The sequence below is a fragment of the Meleagris gallopavo genome, chromosome 4 (assembly GCF_905368555.1).
Source record: "Meleagris gallopavo chromosome 4, MGAL_WU_HG_1.1, whole genome shotgun sequence".
NCBI classification, from domain to species: domain Eukaryota; kingdom Metazoa; phylum Chordata; class Aves; order Galliformes; family Phasianidae; genus Meleagris; species Meleagris gallopavo.
The window spans coordinates 32203376-32225048 of NC_139407.1; the positions used below are offsets into that span (position 1 = coordinate 32203376).

A 21673-nucleotide genomic window follows, 5' to 3' on the forward strand; every position below is an offset into this window, starting at 1 on the left:
AGAAATTCTTCTTCAACTTCTGCCTGGAGGATTGCAGAAGCTGTTCTCTTCATAGCACTTTGGAAAGTCAATCCAAAGTAAGTCAAAGTGCAACATTGTTCTGTATAATAAAAGTGAGTTTCCATTTGATTCTGCTTAATTTGATACTTACACAGCAAAGGAGTGTGGAGGTCTTATTGAATTAGAGACTTCTGATAGAGAAACCTTATAGAGCCCTAAAATAGAGGTCTTTTATTTCATTAGAGACTACAGTCTAGAAGTGTGGAGACTAGGAGATATAAGTTTTATGGGGAAAAAGAGAAGGAAGAATAAAAAACTTATTTAATTTCAGAATAGTTTCTGGAATATGAAGTCCTGAATGAAGATTTATATTGGTCCTAGTTGGTCCAAAAGGGTTGCTTCCCCTTAATAACAAAGCATCCTTTGAGGATGTTTAATGCATATTGCTGCTGCCAGATACAACCTTGTACTTTTTCTAGGTTTTGAAATAGACTGGGCAATTTCTAAGCTTTCTTTGGCATGTAAAGATAATTCATATGTCGGACTATAAACCAACTGCTCACCCAAAAGCACAGGAGGCCCGGCTGATGTAGATTAGAAATAAACAAAAGGAACTGGAAATTTCTGTAGAAGTAGTATTATAAAAACCTTGCTTCTGTGTTATTTGATGGAAAATATCTTGGGTAATGCAAATAGTCTGTGGAGGATTCTCTGCCTTTCACTATAAAAACTTTAATTTTCTCGTCCTTTTACACCAGATAGCATAGAAAACATTAAGCCTAGTTATAGCCTCTTGACAGGGAAAGAAAAAAGTGAGAATTAAGTAATAAATCTGGATAATATACTCAAAGAGCACTGGCATAGTAGGGGTAACAAATGCAAATGAGAGAGTTTTCCAGCTGCTCTGTGCCACACAGAAGCATCTTCAAAAACTACTGCACATGCTGGATTTGTTCCAAATCTCAGCATTCTTGATGGAGTGTAACAGGCTGTGGTGCCCCCAAAAATAGCCTTTAAAAGCCACAGGCTGATCAGCATAATTGCTGTCCCTTAAAACTTTGTGCCAGCACTGATGTGAATGGAGAAGATTCCAGCAATGCGCCTATTTCCATGAAGTGCATCAAAGAACAATGGAGCAGAAGGCAAAATTTGGATAAAGCTACTCTCAGGAAAGATTTGTTTTTGTTTGAGAACTGAGACAAACTGTACATAAATTAATAAACTGAAATGACTGTAAATAGCCTCTGAAGACATGCTACAATAAAGGTGTTTAGAATTCTTTTTCATTAAACCACTTCACATTTGAGAGGATGACTGGAAAAGAAGATCTTGTATTTTTTTAAGAAATCCACAGGCATTACAGCATATTAGTGAGTTTTCCAGTTCAAATATTTTGAGTATTTTTTTAATGTTTTCACAGGCTCAAGATTTCTGAGCCCATGTAATAATTTACAAAAAATCCCACTATTTCTTGCTTTGCTGAGACTCACCACATGACATACAGTTAACACTTTGCTTTAGCATGAGCTGTGGTGTGTTTAATAGATTGCAGAGTAGGCAGTGCCACTATTCGTATGTGGTTCCTTATAGCAACTTGGATGAGAGCAGACAAAATTTATGTCTTGCTTTCCCAAAGCTAATTGTATGGCTCTGCGGCTATCTGAAAGGAAAGATCACTTCCAGTTTAGCCACACAAACATAATCTCCGTGTATTCTTAAATTTATGAGTGGCTACATTAAAGTGCAGTCAGCCTGGATTACCAAAATGTTGGGTAAGACGAGGGAAAAAAGATTTGCTTCTCATTATTTTTTCCTCTCAAAGTATGTCTGCCTTACTCAGAATTTCCTATACCTGATTCTTTGGTGTCTGTGACCACCAACAGAGCTCCCCCAGCCCTTGCAGTCTGGTTTAAACGTGTGCACTATATATTCTCCTTGTCCAGAGGGCTCTGGTAAAGGCATTTATCTGCTGAATGACATGCAGACTGCCAGATTCAACAGATGACAGCTTAAGCACAACACCAGTGACCACCAATGGTGTGGTTTTTATTTTGGTATCCTGCTCTTCCTTTTATAAAATTATTATAGTTATTGACTTTTTTCTTCCTTGTCAAGCTGTTTCTTGTGAGTTTGTGAGTCCTTCTCCTCTTTCCCTTATTAAGAACTGATTTTGATTTCATGTGCACTAACTTTATGCTGTTCCTCCTCTTGCCTTCAGCATTTGCTTGTGGTTTGTGCTCACATGAAATCAAAAGCAGTTTGAGAACAGATGGGAATAAACAGGCATGCACACCAACATGTGCCTTCTCTCACCCTCTCTCTTTCTCACCTGTTGACAATTTGCTAACCTCTGTTAAATTTAAGAAATATGGCAGCTAAGAAAACACATTGATCATGACTCCCCTTTGTTTTTATTATTCTTTTTACAAACGCAGACTGGTACATTTGTGGAAAGGGAAAAGAGATAGGACATGAAAGAAGCAGGCTAAATGGACAGTCCCAAGTCATCCAGGCCAGTTCTTTGGCATCAGCAACAACCATGTCACAGAGGTCCTTTTCACGAACACATCAGGAACATCACTGTTTGACAGTGTTGTTGTCTGAAGACTCTGTCCCATTCTGGTAAAGCTGGACACGGTACAAATTAATTTCTTTAGAGATGGCATACTGTTCTTGTAGGATGGTTTAAGAGCCCCAGGAAATTAAAAAGTTGGATGGAAACAGATTTGTACAATGTGAATACATCCTTCCACCATTCTGCATATCATCACTACAGTTCTTAACAGGGATTTCCTCAGTAAACAACATATGCAGAGATAATAACCTCCCTGCTGATACTGGCAGATACCCTCCTTTCTTATGGACTCAGTTTCATCCACGCACGCAACAGGGGGTGAAACGATTATTTTAGCATACTTATTTTCTTTCCTTTCACATCATTCACCGAGTATGCACAAATTGGAAGAATGCCAAATTGTTTACAGAAGATCAGAGATGATTTGAGCCAAAACTATCAGATCAAGTATGCTCAAACTTTAGGGGTTTTCTGATGTGGCTATGACTCCAAAAGCCATGACTCAGCCCTATCTCTGCACCAGAATGAGCGCCAAAATGAATGTTAAGGATAAGCCCTGTACTGCGCTGTACTGTGAGCTCCCACTGAGTGCTAGACATGAGAAATCTCCCTGACTCTGTCAGTGTAAAGCTTCCAACATGCAGGTAATGTACATCATAAATTTGAGCTGAGAAATTTTCTACAAGTGTTCTTCCTTCAAAAATCTCACTAAGATCTATCTCCTTCCCCTTCCAGACCACCCACAATTACAACCACAAGCCACCCACATGCCAGTCACCCCATCATCATTAGAGGTCATCTGTCATTCTCAGTATCATTCTAAAAGCATAGTTGCCAAGACAACAAACCACTGTAAACAGATGCTTAATGTCACAGATAGAATTCATATAGTTAGAATTAATATTGACATTTTTAATGTGTTTACTCCCTACTGAATGCCTGAATAATTTGTGAATCTTTGCTATATATGTAGTACCAAAGGGGTGGCTTTGTAGAGATGGAGATCAGACATTTGAAGGAAGGAATTCTGAGTTGAAGAGATCAAAGGGAGTTACTTCACTGGCTCTGACTGAGCAGTGTGTTACCAGGGGGTGTCTACATAAAACCCTCAAGCTAGTGTCATCACCCAAAATGAAGAGAATATTGTAATGACATTTCTAGTAGTTACTACTTCCTTTACTTCCTTACATTTTCTTTCTTTTCCCTTTACTCCACTCCCCTCCTCCCTCCCCCCCCCCCCCCCCCCCCCCCCCCCAGATCATGTTATACACATATTGAAACAGCTAAGCAGATAAGTGGCAAGGAAGAATTTTCAAGTGCATCAAAATAAAAATATTTATCCTCAGCCGTCTACTGCTAATATTTTTCTTAAAGTCCTTCAAAGACTAATGCTTTCCTGCTCAGAGAGCTGAAATCTTCACCTATGCTTTTATCAACTGTGGCTTTGATAATTTTTACCTTCTCTTCTTAAACTTATCTGAGGTTCATTCACATGCAGCCATTATAGGTGATCATCTATTCTCACCACTGAAGATGCACATCTGTAACCTTTTTCTTCTATTGTACAGTGACAACGTTATTTGAAATGTTCTTTTTCCTCACTTAGCTCCATTCTCAGTAATCAGCTCCTACGCCTCTAGGTATCGCCTTTGAGGGGAGACAAATGTGTGATCAGGAATTCATTTTTACAATTAATTTATTTTTTAATGAAATGAAATACTTTGTGATGTTGGTCATGATACACGTGTCTTTGATTGACTCCACTATATTATTGCTGTTTATTGCTTCTGTCATCTTTGATTTCCTCTTCTGTTGCCTCTCTCACATCTTAAAGATTTTCTTAATTTCAGACCTGTATATTACAACTTACACATCTGCTTACCTTTAGTCATCTGTGTATTCCCATTGATTGATTCCAGTGAGAATACACAGATACTTTAAATTAAGCACATGTGCAAGATTTTTGAAGTTAAATAAAGTCTACCTATTATTTTTTACCAGCTTCAACAGCTAGCAGCTTCTGCAGGTAGCTAAACCTGCAGAGATTTAAAAGCCATTGTTACTGAAGACTGTAGGTCTAAAATCAGTAAGACTTGAGAAGAGGTCTTGACAATATGAAGGATGTGATTTCTTATGGCAATAATAATGGTGTGAGCTTTCGTAGCAAGAGGTGTTCCAAGACAGTAGATCTGGCAACAACTCAACATCTTACTCTCTTTCCTGGAGGCAATATTCAGATCAGATACGGTTTTCCTCCTTTATATGGATCATTGTTATCAAAATGATGAGGCAGGGGGTAAGGGATTGTAATTTTTATGGGAAACACCTGCAGTGTAACTGTTGCCGTCTTATTTGGTAATCAGAGGGGACTTCTGATTTTTAAATTGATGGAAAAAAAAGTGCTTGAAGGACAAGTTTCTGAGTAAAGATTAGGTGAAAAATCAGATTGAAAAGTCATTTGTACTGGGAAGATTGACTACATAATTACAATTTACTTTTCTTATTTCTGTGTACTAGTTTCATATATAAAATGTTACAGTGAGTACAGGCAACAGATCAAATTTCAGTCTGCATTAAGTAGCACTGTAACTGCTCTTCAATTAAAAAAAATAGAAGTTATAGGTATCAGTCATGTGTCCTGTGATATTTCAAATTATTTGAATGAACTTTAACCATTACAATTATAATCACTAAAATGATTTCAAAATTCATTGATAGTGCTAATACATATGACTGTTAGCAGAGTAATCTTAAGAGAAAATGAAAACTGTAGGAAGATAATCTAGTGTCTGCTTCATTTTGATACAACTCTTCATCATTGCTCAAGTGAAACTTGAAAAACTTGTTTCAAGATATATTAAAATTAACTAAAATATTTAATTCCACCACAGCATAGGTCTCAGAATATTGACAGTCCCAAGGGACAGAAATGGTGAACTGCAGCTGCATGGCCAATATCTGTGTTACTTATTCAGTATGGAAAATCTCCCTGGAAGAGCAGGATCAGAGGGCAGCTCATATAAGGGCAGATCCTAAGAGATGGGAGGTTGAGTCCTGCACCCAACTCATCACTTAGTTTTCTACTTGAGCTTCTCCCATCCCCAGAGGCCAAGGAAAAAACCTAGGTGTTATGGGATCTGTTGGGAATAGAAAACCAAAAGCCAGAGGAAAAGAGAAAAGCAGAGGGAAAAACAGCAACAACAACAAAAACGAACAAACAAACAAAAAACCTGATGTTTCCCAGGAACGTCTCCTGAAAAAAAAAAAAAGACCTGAGGTCTGAATGTTTTGGCTACATGGATGCAATCACAGCCTTGAAAATCTTTAAGTTAAATAATCTGATCAATTTCTCTGCTAACTTAGAATTACAGTGGGGTGTTTCTTTTTTTTGTTTGTTTGTTTGTTTTTTTCCTATGTTCTGTAGTTAATATTTCCCTTATTTTTTTATTAAAAATAATAAAAGACCTTCTGTATTGTAACTGTTGAGTCAGGACCTGAACCACTGATTGAGTACCTGGGAAAGGACCCGTCAGCCCTGGGAGCACAGGTGAAGGCAATTCAACTGTGTGATTAGAAGGGGTGGAGGCTGGTTGCACCTCTCTTAGATGTCATTTAAGGGTTGACTGTCACTAGGAAGGATCTCTACTTGGAGCTTCCTTGCTTGTGGAGTTTTCACGCAATCTTTGGAAACGGGTGAGCATTTTTCCTTTGTGGCACTGTTCCATTCGTGCTAGTCTCTTTGCTACAACACTCCTGTAACACCCTTCCACTACACTGGCTTTTCTGATTGTTGCACCTTTTTTTCTACTTTGCTTTTAAACTGTCAGTATACAATAATCACCGTTATGAAAGGTAGTCAAGAAATATCTTGGAGGAGAATGCACTTCAGATCCAGGATCACAAGAAATTTTCTTACAGTCAAAATTCTTCCTTCTCATCTCTGATTTCTTGCAGGCAGGGTGCTAATGAATAGTATGATCTATTTCCTTCCCAGAACATCTTTGTTATATGTAACATATTTTTCTCATGTTTTTTTTTAATGTGAACTTGATGGATGCAAACCATCCTTGCTCTGTGTGATATGTTCTAAACTTAGACAAAAAGGTAAAAGTATGCTGAAACAAGCTGACTTATGAAATAATAAGAGAAAATGAGCTCATGTGCTTTCCAATCTCTTTTATTACTTTTTCTTTTTCTTAATGTCATATGTCTTTGTCTCTTTCCAGTTATGGGGGAATAAGAGCCACCCCATGTCACAGCGGATTAGTTAATAACAAAGTGAAATATGTTTATCTCAAATGGTAAGTAGGGGAAGTGGTGTTACCAGCTGTTTTCCTGAAGTGGGAGGGGTTTGGGAGGTATTCTTCACTGCAGCCCTTGTCTATGTCATGTATGAGGGAAGAGCAATGATTGTATCTAAAGATATTAGGTAGTACCTGAAAATATTCAGCTCTTTTGAAAAGTCTCTGGAGCCTACTTCTTCATAAAATTCATCTTTATCAAGACCCAAGAATCTTCTTTTGTAGTATCTCCAGGAGCTGTCCATAAGCCAAGACATTTAGAGCAACCAGGAGTATGAAAATGTACGTAGAAGTGCGCACGGGAAACATTCACAGGAATTTTAAGGGTTGGCCATTTTCACACAATAGTATGTTATTATTTATTGCATGATCAAATTGAAATATGAATTTGTAATAGCAACTGCAACTTCAAATGAGGAGTACACTGCTTTCCAAAATTACTCCTCCTTAAAAAGTTGTAAAGAATAGTGCACTGTGTACTCTGAACTCTTACAAACTGTTGTTAGCAAAGTATGACTCTAATAAACAACACATTTTCCCAAAATTTTTGAATAGGTTTAATAAAAAAAGGTGTGTGTATATGTATATACATATATGAAATGAGCTAGTTCATCTCAATCAATTTTTAAGGAAAAAGATTAAGATGGTGGATATTCAGCTGGTAATAGTAACACTAAGTCCATATGGAACATTTTCATGATTTGGTTGAGGGTTTCTGTGCCACCGCATTCCTGTTTCACTGTAAGCAAAACAAAACAGTGACAAGTCATACATTCATTCAAGCGTTTTACTCTTTCCCTTTAATCAGTTACTTTGCCAGAAAAATTGTGGAACATCCAGCAGATGACATAACTGTGAATAAATAAATATTTATTCAAATCCCCTACTTGCCGTCACTTCCCACTAACAAAATACCAGAGCCAGCTGGATTTCTGGAAAGCAGAATGCATCTAGAAGTTTTGCTAGGTTATGCAGAATTATGCCTGTTTATTTAAGCCTTTGGAAGTGGATGTGTGTATATGTAACTGTGTCTACCTGTGTGTGTCTATCTAAAGGCATGGGTTTGTAATCTGTGTCACAAACCTCATGGACTTCACTAACAAAATTTATCCTGAGCAAGAATATGTAAGATGGTCTTATGTGGATATTAATTTTATACAACTGGAGTAGATTTCTCTGTAAGAGCTTGAAGAGATTCTACTATATGTATGTTTGAGATGAGAAAGCTAGATAGAAAGGAGAAAACTTCTCAATCTCTTTGCTAATTACTTATTGTGATACAAGACACGATGAAAATACTGCCAATCACAACTCTTGCATTTCTTATAAGTCCTGTAGCAAACAAATACTTAATCAGAGAAGATAATCCATGACTCTCCAAATACTTCTGAGATATTTAGGAGTTTGTTTCTCATCAGAGACAAATGGGAAAAGCTTCTACACCTAGCAGTGGAGGAAAAAAAAAAAAGCCCCAAGCCTTCTTTTTTTTTTTTTTTTTTTTTAATTGCTACACTGTGGTATGCTATCTTTCACAATGCAGACCATCATAAAGGATAGGGGAACCCTGAGGCAAGATGATTGGCAGACTCCTATGCCTGTTTATGTCTGAGCCAGGAGTCTAGTTTGGGAGAAATGCATCTTCATGGACTTAAAAAGCCAGTGGAGAGACCTACTTTTGGACCTGTTTTTTTTTTTTTTTTGCTGTTGTTGTTGCAATAGGTTGTACAAGAAGCCTCCACTTGGCTTTACAAAGGAAGACTCATGGACAAGGAATGCAGAGAAGGTAACTCCTATTCTCATGGTACAGTAAACCTAAAGGGGCACACACCAACCTTGCTGAGTTTCTAAAGAGCTGTAGTCTGTCTTGTTTAGCATATCCAGTTTCAGACATCATTGTAAGCAGAAATCTGGGGATTTGGGCACAGTATTTTTGCAGAAATCCTGATCTTTTCCTTTGGTTTCTATTCCTTTATTTTAAGACGTTACAAGATAATATTATAGCATGCTTCAATTTGAAATGTTAGCTTCCCACTTCTAATTCATGAACATTTACTGAAATTTATCAGGGCATACGTACATCTAATGAATTGGCTTAACTCCATTATCCTTATTTAAATTCTTGTGAGTTAATGGAAAACACAGTGGACTTGAATTGTTTTGCTTTTTAATCTAAAGATATTTGTTTTGGCTTAAAGGGAATTGTGAAAAATGCTGACACACTTGAAAAGAACAGACTTTAAGTGCTTTCTGAGGATAACAAATGAACCTTAACAGTGAGATCCCGTTGTCTGTGGAGCTCTAAAATCACAATGTAGAAGTGCTTTACTGTGATGTAACTAATTTTACATCCTTCAACTTACATGTCTAAATATGTAATTCAAGACAATATACAATTAAAAATGGCTAATACATAAGGAAAAAATTAATCTCAAAATCTAAAGGAATCAGCTTATACTCCCATCCAAGATTGAGTGACATCACACACCATGAAACAATAACATCTAACAAAACTTGTTCACTTCAACAGAAATTTTAAAAGTTTCAGAAAGACTTTTCCTCATCACTGCTGCCTGACTTCAGTCTTGACATCCTATATCTGAGTTGCTCACTCTTTTTTTTTTTTTTTTTTGTTGTTGTTGTTGTTCTATCACACTGACCAATAGTTTTGCTCTTTCTTCTCGGTCTGCACCTGCAATGTACATCAGCCATATCAACAATCTGAACTATTTTATGTAAAGCATTACCTATATTCACTGAGAAATACCAGAAACTGAAGAAAGTTTCCAATAAAATAATGAAATTAAATTCTAGGTACCTAGGAGCAGCACACATTGGATTTCAGAGCTTCATATTGCTATGGCTAGTATAATTTTGTAGTTTTCAGTGTATGTAAAACTCAGGAGCTATTCAGAAACATAAATTGCAATTCCAGGAGGTAAAATGAAATATCTATTAATTGTAGGCATCAAAGTTTGTATTCTACAAAGGAGTATGTGTTACAGAAACATAATCCTGTTACCTGACATATGGTTGTCTTATTGGGAACCAGTGCTATGCAACTATTGAAAGAAATGTTCTGTTCTCAACCGTATACAAATGCATTTTTTTAATTGGCCTTGGTCTTCACAGAAGTCTAGCTTAAATTCTGTTTTTCATTAATGCTGGAAGGAAAAGAAGCCAGGATCCAACCCCATAATGCCATTGTTGTGCTATTTGAAAAGATTCGCTGGTCTGTACTGTAAGCTCCCTGGGACAAAGTCTGTCTTTCCAGTGGCTGCAGACTGTGTGCAAAACAATAGAAACAATGCTGGAATATAATAAATGTTTAACAGTATTAACAATGCCAGTAGATTCAGTTATGGTCCATGTAATTGCAAAGTGCGTCCAGATGCTGCAATGATGCATACCTTGCAAATGCATATAATGATAAACAGATAGTAAAGGTTGAATTAAAAAAGTTGATGGTTTTGGCCTTGTTGCTGGTTGACAGTTATGGAGTGTATGTGAAATAAACCACTACCACGATTAGCACTGATTGGCAGTCAACCATCTCAAAGGGGATCCAAGATGTTGACTCTCTCAAGTTTAGGAATGACCCTTGGGCAAATTTCAAAGTGTGGATGTATTGGTGTGGTGAAGCGTTAATGAGCAATACACATAGGATTTTGCATATGCCAATTAATTAATATTTTCAACTTTGCTAACAGCGCAGTCTTTTTTTATTTTTTCCCAAAACATAAAGGACAAGTGCTTTTCAATTAATTTTCTCATGAAATAAATATATAAGGATGGCAAATCCAATCAAAATCTAGCCACAACTTCATTGGGAATCTAAAAGAGCATATAGGATTTACTCTGAATTTGTCATTAACTTGTTTGTTTATAAAATGATGTCTCAAGTCCCAGGCACTGCACAGATTGTCTTCCAAGACCAGAGACACATCCATCCTGTAAAAAGCTAGTTACTTCTATTTTACTATATAAAATCACTTGATCTAGAAGAATGAGAATACAGTGTAGTTATATCAGTGTAGAGATGTCTTGTCTATGTCAAAAGATTTTTTGTTTCTTAAATCTTCACACCTTTTTGTAAGAACTTTTATAATTTCTTTTTTTACCCATTCTGGAACTACAGATGGCAGAGTTCCCACAAGGGGCTGAAGTATTTCCTCAACGTTAAATCTGAAAGATAATGCTTCATGAAAATGTAGGGAACTTTAAAACAGAGTTAGTGATGTTTTTCTAGAGATCCTCAAGATTTTGAGATGGAAGGTACAATGACAATTCAAGATACTAGTGACAGGCACGTGGTAGTATTCCCCCACTTAACGGATTGTTTTGAATTACAGAATAAACAGACCTGTTTGGATTAAAAGTAAGGGCGCTCCTGATAGAGGAATGTGTCTTTCTTTTAGAACTGGATGATGACGTGGAGGAGTCTGTTACAATAAATGGAGCTAGAAGATAGCTGAACGATACCTGAGAGAAAAAGGAAGTTGAGCTAAATGAGTAACTAAGGCATTTTGTTGAATATTCTTACATCCTAGCACAGTACTTACTTGAGTGAAGAAATCTGCAAAGCTCCACTGCCCAAACACAGCTTTGCCATCTCTAAGTCAGTAGTTGCCCATAGCAACATGCTCAGGAGTACTTCTGTCTAAGGCTCTTTCTTGTTTGATGTGCACCAAGGCCCTTCTGAGGACCTGAATTATGGAATTACATTTTTGAATGTGTGTGACACAACAGAATGCATTACAATTATGTAGTTCAGAACTTGGCACCAGTGCCTGCTCTTTTTCCAAAGTCAAGTGTAAAGTCTTAGGCCCTATTAATGAAAAATCCATTCCATGGCTGGGTTGCAGAAAAAGGCAGGCCTCAAATTATGAGCAGGATCTGTTATAAAAGCCATGTGTTCATATAAAAATATGATGGAATATGGGCACAGAAAATTACATGGGGATTTCACTAGTTGCAAAGGGATTCCTGGTATGCACATAAATTTATATATTGTACTTAAAGACACAATGCAAAGGGTCAGGAGGCTGTAAATATGTTTCCTTGCTGCATAAAGTAGGGAGATAAACAATGACATGTCAAAATCCCTGAAACTCAAGGCTTAGGCCAAACTACAGCTTGAAGTAGGCATGCGGACAGCCGAATGTCCCATGCATGCCCAGTAAAACTAATTATGAAAGATAAAGTGCATGATACTTACCAAGACTTGCTTTTTATGCAAGTATGTTGCTTTTTAAAGAGTAAATCCAATCACCCTTTTTTAATATACCAGTCACTCCTTGAACAAACTGAAGTCTGTTAATAGTTTATATATTTTACATATATGTACATTTGATGTAGGGCATAGGTGATTACACTGATTACATTTCGAAAGACAGTTATGCAGTCTTAAAATATGAATGTGTAATAGAACTAAGGAAATAATATTCTCCATTTTCCCAATCTTGACATACTCTCTGTGTATGAAATTTAACATTCTCACTTTAATGTTGTCACTTATTTATCATAGTTCTGGAAAAGTTTCCATCAGAAAACAATGCTGCATTAATATGCCTAGCCTGTAGTAATATATATTACTATATTAATATTTCTAGTCTTAGCCAAATTATGCAAAGCAGATCATTCTCTTTTTTGTAATTTATTTTATATACAGCTCTGTTCTTTGTTTTGGAGACGGCTTGGGCTACAACAAAGTGTTTTTTCGTCTTCTTTTTTTTTTTTTCTGTCTTCTTTGTCATCTTCATCGTCTTCATCTTTCTCTTCTTGGTTGTGAAGCACTGGCAGAGATTGTCCAGAGAGGATATGGATGCCTCATCCCTGGGGACACTCAAGATCAGGTTGGACAGGACTCTGGACAACCTGATGTAGCTATAGGTGTCCCTCTTCATTCCAGGAGAGCTGGAGTAGATGGCCTTTAAGGGTCCCTTCCAACTCTAAGGATTCTATGATAATTTATGTGATGAACAGAGATAGGACCGAGGAAGAGATTACATGTATTTTCCACTAAATGGAGTTGCAGCATGGTTGCACCACGGACTTTTCTTTCATGTGCGTTAAAGAACAGACATAAGGCATTAACATCTGAACCATCTATGAAATTTATTTTGCTCATTTTTAGTTTTCAGGACAATAGGTCTGCACATTCTGTGCTAGAATCCATAGATATTTTAGTATGGCTCTTAGTACGACATATACTGTTCTAAAGACAGAGTATTGTACTATTGTTGCCAGGAGGTCCTAAGTAGGAAACAAACAAATAAATCAATTATGATATTAAAAAAAAAATAGAAAAACAAAGCAAACAAAATTACTCTTCTCCTTCAATCATGATTTATTAATGAAAACAGCTACGGACAGTTAATAATGTAACATCTGGATTTAATGAAGAAAAGCACAGCCAAAATATTTTTTTTTTTTCTCAGGGTTTAAATGGAGTAATTCATCTGTACTTTAACAAAAGCTTTTAGTCCCACATAAAGAGGTGGACAACCATTCGATCAAACATAACTGAAATTGTTTCAGTCAGTTAAACTGCTCAATATTTTCCTATGTTATCTTAAGGAAAAAAGGCACAGTACAGCCTGTGTTGTCATTTTGACATTAGGAAATGTATCTCTACCTACAAGATGTTTCATATAGTAAATTTGTATATAAATATTTATGAATCTATTATATACCAGTAAAGTAATATACTTACATTAACATGAAAGTAGCATCAAAATGAATTAAAATCATAAATAATAGAAAGTCTATGCAGAATGAAAAGGCTAGGGTATTCTTCACAGCTCATTTTAAAAGCAGATGCTCCTGTCTAATGTAACAGAGTTTCTGTTTAAATCTCTGAGTGGGCATTCCCAGTTTTCAACTGGAAGCTAGGATTTTTAGCAATACCTACCATCATTAACTGTCCACATTTTGTAGAAACAGAAGGACCTGTACTTAAGAAAAAAGCTCAATAGGATTTTCTTTCTGGCATGTATATAATATTTCAGTACCTCTAAGTGTTTCAAGGAGGCTCACCAAAGTCAATATTACAACTGATATTCAAAGTGAAACACGTGTGTGATAGTTCGTAGAACCAAAATCTGTGATTTTAATTGTCTTAAGCAGTGGCTTAACTCTTACTATAATACAGCTAGCAGGATGCTTTCATTTTGCTGTTTTTTCACTTGGAAGCATGCTATTATTCTTCTAAAGGAGCTTGTGAATTGGTCTAGCATCACTGCTAAGCAACACATAACAGATTATCAGGCCCTATTGTGGGCTTTTCCCAATTAATTAATTTAGGATTTGCACAACTAAACACACAAATAATCCACGAACCATTAAACACCAAAACTTTGGTGAAAGGGTTTCTTTTAAAAACAACAAAAAAATGTTTCAAGCATATATCAAATATTTATAGAGTTGTTAGCAGCTAATGGATGAAGAAAAGCTGGACAACTGCAAATAAAGTAATGTTAGCTGAAGAAGAATTTAAACAGTGAAAACATGGCTGATGTCTTCTTCATGCAAAGGTAGTCTTTATTGACTTCTCCACAGCCTCATACTCCTTTCTGCTACTGAAGACCTATTACAACTGGAGACAAATGATTTCTGAAAGAGGTAGACCTAGTCAGTAATAGTTTTTAGTTTGCCTTTGCAACTTGAACTGACACATTTTGTTTTCATGCAAGAAATTTGCACGAAAAGTTCACAACTATATAGGAAAAATAAATCTGTAAGACGTAATTGTGTTCATAATTGGCACAGATCTTCCTACACATTATTCATTTTCTTTAAAAAACAAATCTGTAAGTTAAAAAGAAATCTAATGAGAAGAAAAAGTACTTTCATCTTTAGTTTAGCTTCTAAGTGTTGTAAAGCAATTAAATACAACAACAATGGTAAATTTAAAAAGTGTAACATTTATATCCAACTACATAAAAAAATTAGATGGGCTGAATGGGATGACTTGATAGAATCACAAAATCATAGAATTATAGAACTTCTGAGTCGGAAGGAACCTTTAAAGGTCACCTAGTACAACTCCCTGTAATGAACAGGGTCATTGACAGCTAAATCAGATTGCTCAGAGCCTGGTCCAGTCTTTAGCATTTTTACATTTTCTAAATGTTTTCCAGAATGGCACACAAGACAAAAATTATTCAGTTGATTAATAAGTGGAATTTAGCATGCATTTAGCTGGCCTTTTTCATGAGTTTTATTAATTAGAAAGGTTCATATTTAGGTATATTATATTTAGGTTTGCCCATAACCTATTGTGTGATCTTGGGTAGTGCCCAACAGCAATTTTTTTTTCCTTTCTTTTTTTTTTTTTTATAGAAGTGACAACTAAGTCTGCTAGTTGAAGTTTTTCTACTATATTGGAGGTGTCTGCAACCTAGTGTTCAGTACAACTAAATAGAAAATGTAAACATGAGTAGGATCTAAGATGAGCTACTACTATTCAAATTAATATGTTCAAGTGTTCCTTGTTCCCAAAACAGCAGTTTACAGAATTTCCTTAACTTATATTTTACTTCCTTTATCATATATTTTTGTAAATGATATCAAAATATGTGAAAGATCAGATTTTTCTATTGAAAATAGACTAAATCACTGAAATGATGCAATGGGCAGGATAGGTTAGCTGCTACCACTGCTTAGGGACCTGATCATCATAGGTACTCCCATGAAAGTTCATTTATAATGAATTTCCAGAGGCATTTGACTTAATATTACAATGCCTTATAATCACGGCTGTTTCTGTAGCAAGAAACAGTGGTGTCATTTTCAGCCCTGACTGCTTCGAAGGATTAAATTAAGAGTGGCAGGTATTTTAGTGAGAGCTTAGCTAATTACATATCTGGAGATGTAATGAGGCCCTGAAATATTTCTTCCTCATGGGAGGTGAGAGTGCTGGCTATTACAATAGCTTAGTTCTTTCTTGCTTGACAGTTGAAAGGCTTTTTTTAAATTACAGCAGGAAGTCAAGAGCTTTTCTAGGCACTCCTTTCCTTTCAGAATGTCGGATGCCCTGGCACAGGAGAGACTTTGAAACCTTCTCCTGTTTCTTCAACACCTGATGGTGATTGTTTGACTGGAGATTTACAGCAGACTTGAATACCAAAGCTTTTAAACAGCTGAATTATAGGAACCTGAAATGGTGCTGGCTTCACCACAGTGATACTGGTATCACCATCTGACGTCTTTCTACATTCCAGCAGTCAAATGTTGCTACCACTGAAAACACCAAAACAACTTAAAGAAAAAGCAGTTTATAGGGCTTATCCTCCAGAAGCGTTTGTGTATGTCTGAACTCCAACTACATCAGTAACGTTATTAGCTTTAATGGAATCTTTCCTGCGATAGTTTATCTCGTGTGTAAGAATTTGCATGATGAAGGCCTCGGTTAGTTATCTCCAAGGGGAAACAGCCGAGGAAGCAATGAACAGAGAGGAAAGGAGATTTCCCCTCCTGCTCTTACAGATGGCCCCTTCCAGTCAGGGTTGAGAAGACCTTATGGAGCCAGAGAGTATGTAGGGGTACATCTGCAAAACATCTGTTGCCTATGCAGTGTTTTCTTTCACAGAATAAGAGAATCATAGAGCAGCTGAGATGAGAAGGGACTTCTGGAGACTGCCAAGTCCAAACTCCCCGCTTGAGCAGGGTCAGCTAGAGGAGCCCACTCAAAGCAATGTCCAATCAGGTATTTTTGAACTACAAGGGGGAACATCCAACAATTCCTCTAGGCAACCTGTGCCATTCTTTGATCATCTTCACATTGAATTTTATTTTTCTTATGTTTAGATAGAACTTCTTGTGTTTACTGTGTGTCCACTGCCTCTTGCCCTATCCCTGTGCACCACTGAGATGAATCTTGGTCTAAAAAAGGTCATAAATTGCACATAGAAATGTAGGCTACCAAATCACCTTTTCTGTACTGGTCTCCCCTCCATCATCTTTGTATAAGAACCTAAGAAAAAAGTGATCACATGTTCTTCACATGAAAATCTTTTTATCTAACAAATGGAGGGTTCAGTTGCTACTTGCTTCATTAAAGCCACAGTACAACAATATTTGAACTGACATTGCAAAACTGGAAAGCAGAAGGTCCTGCAGTCAGAAATAAAGAGGGAGATAAGGTTGGAGATCCTCTATGTCTGTAATAAGGAGAAATTACTTCATAGACATTACTCAAAATCCATGAATCTATTAAGTAAGAGATAAAAGGATTGCATTAGTGATACAGTTTCCTGATATAATAACAATGAAAAAGGAAAAACTATTCCAGAGAATAATCCAGTTCAACACTGGAATAATATTTTCAATTTATAAAATATTCTCTTAGTAGTGATTTTTTCTGCCATTAGTTTTGTTACTTCTGTTATCATCACTGTCCCTAATTCAGATGCAAATGTACTGATAGCATTCCCATGGATGTAAGAACAGGCTCTGCGTGGCAAAGGAAAGAATTAAAAGGAAAATCAGTTGGAAGGGGAAATCTTTTCTTCTTCCCTTTTCTTTTCCTTAAAAACAAAAGAAATGGAGGTATAACTGTCAAAAAAGCCCCCCAAAAAACCCAAAGCCAAACAACAACCAAAAAAATGCAAAAAAAATCTTGGCAAAGATGAATGTAATTTATAGTGCGAAGCATCAGAAGGCAGTAAGCCAGGAAAAAAAGAGATAAGAATATCTTTGAAAATATTAAATTATAGCATGCCTTGAATTATCTCCTTGAAATTCTTAAAATGTTCTTAGTTATTGTTTGAATTACTGCAACAGAAAAAATGCATATAATAGTAAAAGACTATCAATATTTTACTACACTGTATTCTATTCATTGTAGTAAATTATGTGTGCATTGTCATATACAGGTATGTATGTCATTATACATTTGCTAGATCTTCGTATTTTCACATTATTATTTCATATATAAAATTTTAACACTATCCTATTTGCAACCCAATTTGCAGAAATCCTACCACATCCAACAAAAATGAACCTAGGAAAAAAAACAAAAATGAAATTGCATAAAACTAGCTGGGCAACCTACTTTCTGGAAAGAATACTCTGCAAAAGGGAGTTGAAGGATTAATTGCAGAGTTTTCTTCAAAACTTTAGAAGATATTGTGGTGTAAAGCTTGAAAATAAACTGAACTGAGGATTTAATTGGTACCTTACTTGCGTTCAACACTAGTGTCATAGAATCATAGAATGGCCTGGGTTGAAAAGGACCATAATGATCATCTAGTTTTAACCCCCCTGCTATATGCAGGGTCACTAATCACCAGACCAGGTTGCCCAGAGCCACATCCAGGGGGGTTGTGGAGTCTCCTTCTCTGGAGATATTCAAGTCTCGCCTGGACGCCTACCTGTGCGACCTGGTGTAGGGAACCTGCTTTGGCAGGGGGGTTGGTCTTGATGATCTCTAGAGGTCCCTTCCAACCCCTACAATTCTGTGATTCTGTGATCTGTGCTCACAGAAAGGCTGAGGAATATGGCTTTGTTTCTGAGCAGGATAACACTGTTTACATCCATGAGAACAAGCAATGGAGGCCAATGCAGCAGATCAGCTACAACTTCTGTATACATATGAAGATATATCCCTTTCTGTTCCTTAGAGGTCTGAGTAGTGTATCATCATGTACCTGTATGTATTGTACAGCAGTGCCATCATTCATACTGGCTGGAATAGGTATCTAGAAGGAGGGATCTCTTTTTATCCTATGGTATTAAAAAAAAAAAAAAAAAAAAAAACAATATTTTTTTAAAGGTTGTGAAATATTCATGTTTTGAGTATATGAAATGTACAGAACTGTCAAAGATTGACAGATGTAAATTAAAATGCATTATGAGAAAGTTTAAATATTTGAGCTAAAACTTGAAAAATTCCTTAAAGCTCTACTTACAAGAAATCTTCCATTACTTCTGTTTAATGAGCAGTAGGGAAAAACAAAACAAAACAAAACAAAAAAGACAATAATAACTTGAATATGAAAAGTGAACTAGACATTCTGTTTCAATATTTAAGCTAGTTCATTACAGTACATTTTCAGTACTACTTAGTCTGTGTCCTGGAAATATTCTAGCAGAATCCTATAAATAAAAGCATAAAAGCTGTCTGTGAGAGGTTTTTAAAAACTACACATAAGCTGAAACTTTCTACAGTTTATCAGGTTACATAGAGGAGAATGTTCTTGCTGCTCTTTATGACTGCATAATATAATTTTATAAGACAATTTTGAAGTAAAATATCTTCAATAAAATATAAAATAATGACCTTATTAGAAGAAATAACAGCTACTTCTGTAATGACTGTAACAGGTATATGGTGTCAATGTGTATATGTTGTAATATAGATATAAAATATAGATATAAAACAAGGAGCCTCTAGCTTTTTTATGTTCAAACCATTTAAACATTATTTTAATGGTATTTGACTCATGCTTACTTCTTTCATTTCTGTTTGCACAATTTATAATTAATGTTCAAAATAATAACAAAATATCTCAAGGCTAAAACCAATACAGATTCTGAGATAGCTTTAGGTTTACTTTATGCAACATGAGTAACTCCAAAAATGATAGAATTGCTTTGAAGATAGATTGTTTCAGAGTTATCCCTGCTTGTAACATTAACAAAATATTTGTGTTTAAACTTTAAAACTGCATCCTTAAGCAAATCCATTGCAATTTACCAAGCATGCAGAAACAAAATACTACATTATAAAGGAAAATGCTTAAAAAGTTTTGCCATTATGTTGTTGCCCAGGCTCTGAGTACCATGATGTAGCTGTAGGTGTCCCTGTTTATTGCCAAGGAGTAGGACCAGATGGTCTTTAAGGGTTGCTTCCAACTCAGGCAATTCAATGATTTTATATCAAAGACCTAATGCCTATACTATTTAAAAATATCTAGTATGAAGTGTTCCTTTTGAGATCAGGGAAGCAATGTTGCAGAAACTGGTACACCTTATCCTTTACTTTCTCAATGCCTATAATATCCTACAGCAAATGAAGATATAGCTTATATATAGCTTCATTCTTCATGTCATTAAAAGAACGGCTCAAATAAATATTGCCCCCAGTGGCACAGTATCATTTCAAAACACAACACTAACTATGCCAGTTCAAAGCAAGTATAACCAAGGCAGACAGACAATGTATTAGCATTTACATATCTAAAAAGGCAGGTGTCTGCCAGAACTCTCTCTCCCTCATATTAAATGCATAAGTGCTACTCTGTCTAAACCACGTGCATCCAAATGTCCAAGGATGTTTCTAGTGAGTGAGAAGGCTTATCGAACAATTCATATCCTAAGGGCTGGGGATCTCTGCCAAAAGCTGCTTAATGAAGCATTGAATTGAGAAGCTCGGATTAATCTTCAGAGATTTACGCAAGTTTTCATGAATCTCTCAGGTACTCCTTCTTTATCTTTCATGGTTTGTGTCCGGTTTTCCAAATCATGATGTGCAATTGTGATATCTGAAACCTGAATTTGAAATCTGAAAAAAATAAAAGCAGAGAACAAGAAGCTCCAGAAGGAACTGTGAAAATACCCAAACTGATATATATGCTGGTATGAATTTAGTTACAGCTAAAGTAATCTGCGTGTATAAATGATTTGTCTGAAAAGCAGTTTGTTTTCAGGTTCCTGGAAACAAAAGGAAGGCATGGAAGGGTTGTGACAATGACTCATTGTACAGGCTACTGAAACAATATTTTTTGACTAATATTTCCAATTAGTTGCTCAGTTATAGTCATAAGAGTTCCAACTTCTTATGCTGCTTAAAATTTATGACTTTAATAGTGTAACAGACTAAATATTAATATCTTAACAAATTTTAGATATTCCAATAAAAAGAGCGTCTTATCATAGCAGTAGTATGTTAAAAAAAAAAAAAAAAAAAAAAAAGAACTAAGAATATGCCACCTTTTTTTGTAAATCTTTACAAAATAAACCATGTAGGAATATATGTTGTTTCTATTCTTTTGTTGAATCTTCAATCAAATGTAGTAAACCAATGAATGGCTATTCTAAAATTCTAAACAATAGCTTAAAAAAAGTCACACAAAAAAATTCAGTATTACTATTCCTAATACATTTTTATAGCATTTCTTTATAACTCTACAGTTTTCATCTTTTTTATATTCCATCGAACTTTCATATATACATATATGCATTTCCTTGAGAATTTATATTGGAACTTTTCTGTTTTAAGAGATTTAAGATAAAGCTCATGCAATAGTCATGAAAACATGGACTCACTCACCATCTATGCACTATAACTGACTTCCAAGAAAGAAAACAGGGTAGTACAGTAAAGGTTTATTTCAAAAAAAGTTACATTACATTAATAATAAGTAGGGATTTTTGTTTGTTTCTTTGTGTTTGTTTTTTGTTTTTTTTTTGTGGGTTTTTTTTTTTGTTTTGTTTCTGTTCTGTAGGTTTACATAATAAAAAATTCATAATTGTATAGATTACTTGAGTATGGAACCCAGTACAGTCAGTCATGAGCCTCCACACCAAATAAGTTATGCTTGCCACATTTTCTTCAACAAAGGAGTGCACTTCTTACTGACACTGTACTCTTAAAATGATGTGTTTTCTTGTAGCATCCTGGTATGTTAGGAAATTCTTTCAAGCACCTGAAATGTCTCATTTTTCCTTTTCATATTTTTACTATATTTAAAACAGATAAATAGTCTGAGAGTTTTTCCTTGCAGAAGAAAGTTTTCTGTATGTTTCTGTGGTATTATCAGAGCTGATGTTTAACCCCAAGTGAGTATTAATGACA

General features: G+C 35.7%; 1 protein-coding gene across 1 annotated transcript in view; it reads left to right on the forward strand.

Annotated features, from left to right (window-relative positions):
• The window catches only part of LOC104910702 (uncharacterized), a 158977-nt gene extending 149128 nt beyond the window's left edge, over nt 1–9849 (forward strand). The window contains exons 16-17 of the mRNA XM_085222758.1: nt 6802–6876; nt 8596–9849. The gene's annotated coding sequence lies outside the window, so the exon portion shown is untranslated. The remainder of the gene's footprint in view (nt 1–6801; nt 6877–8595) is intronic.
• Nucleotides 9850–21673: the final 11824 nt, after the last annotated feature.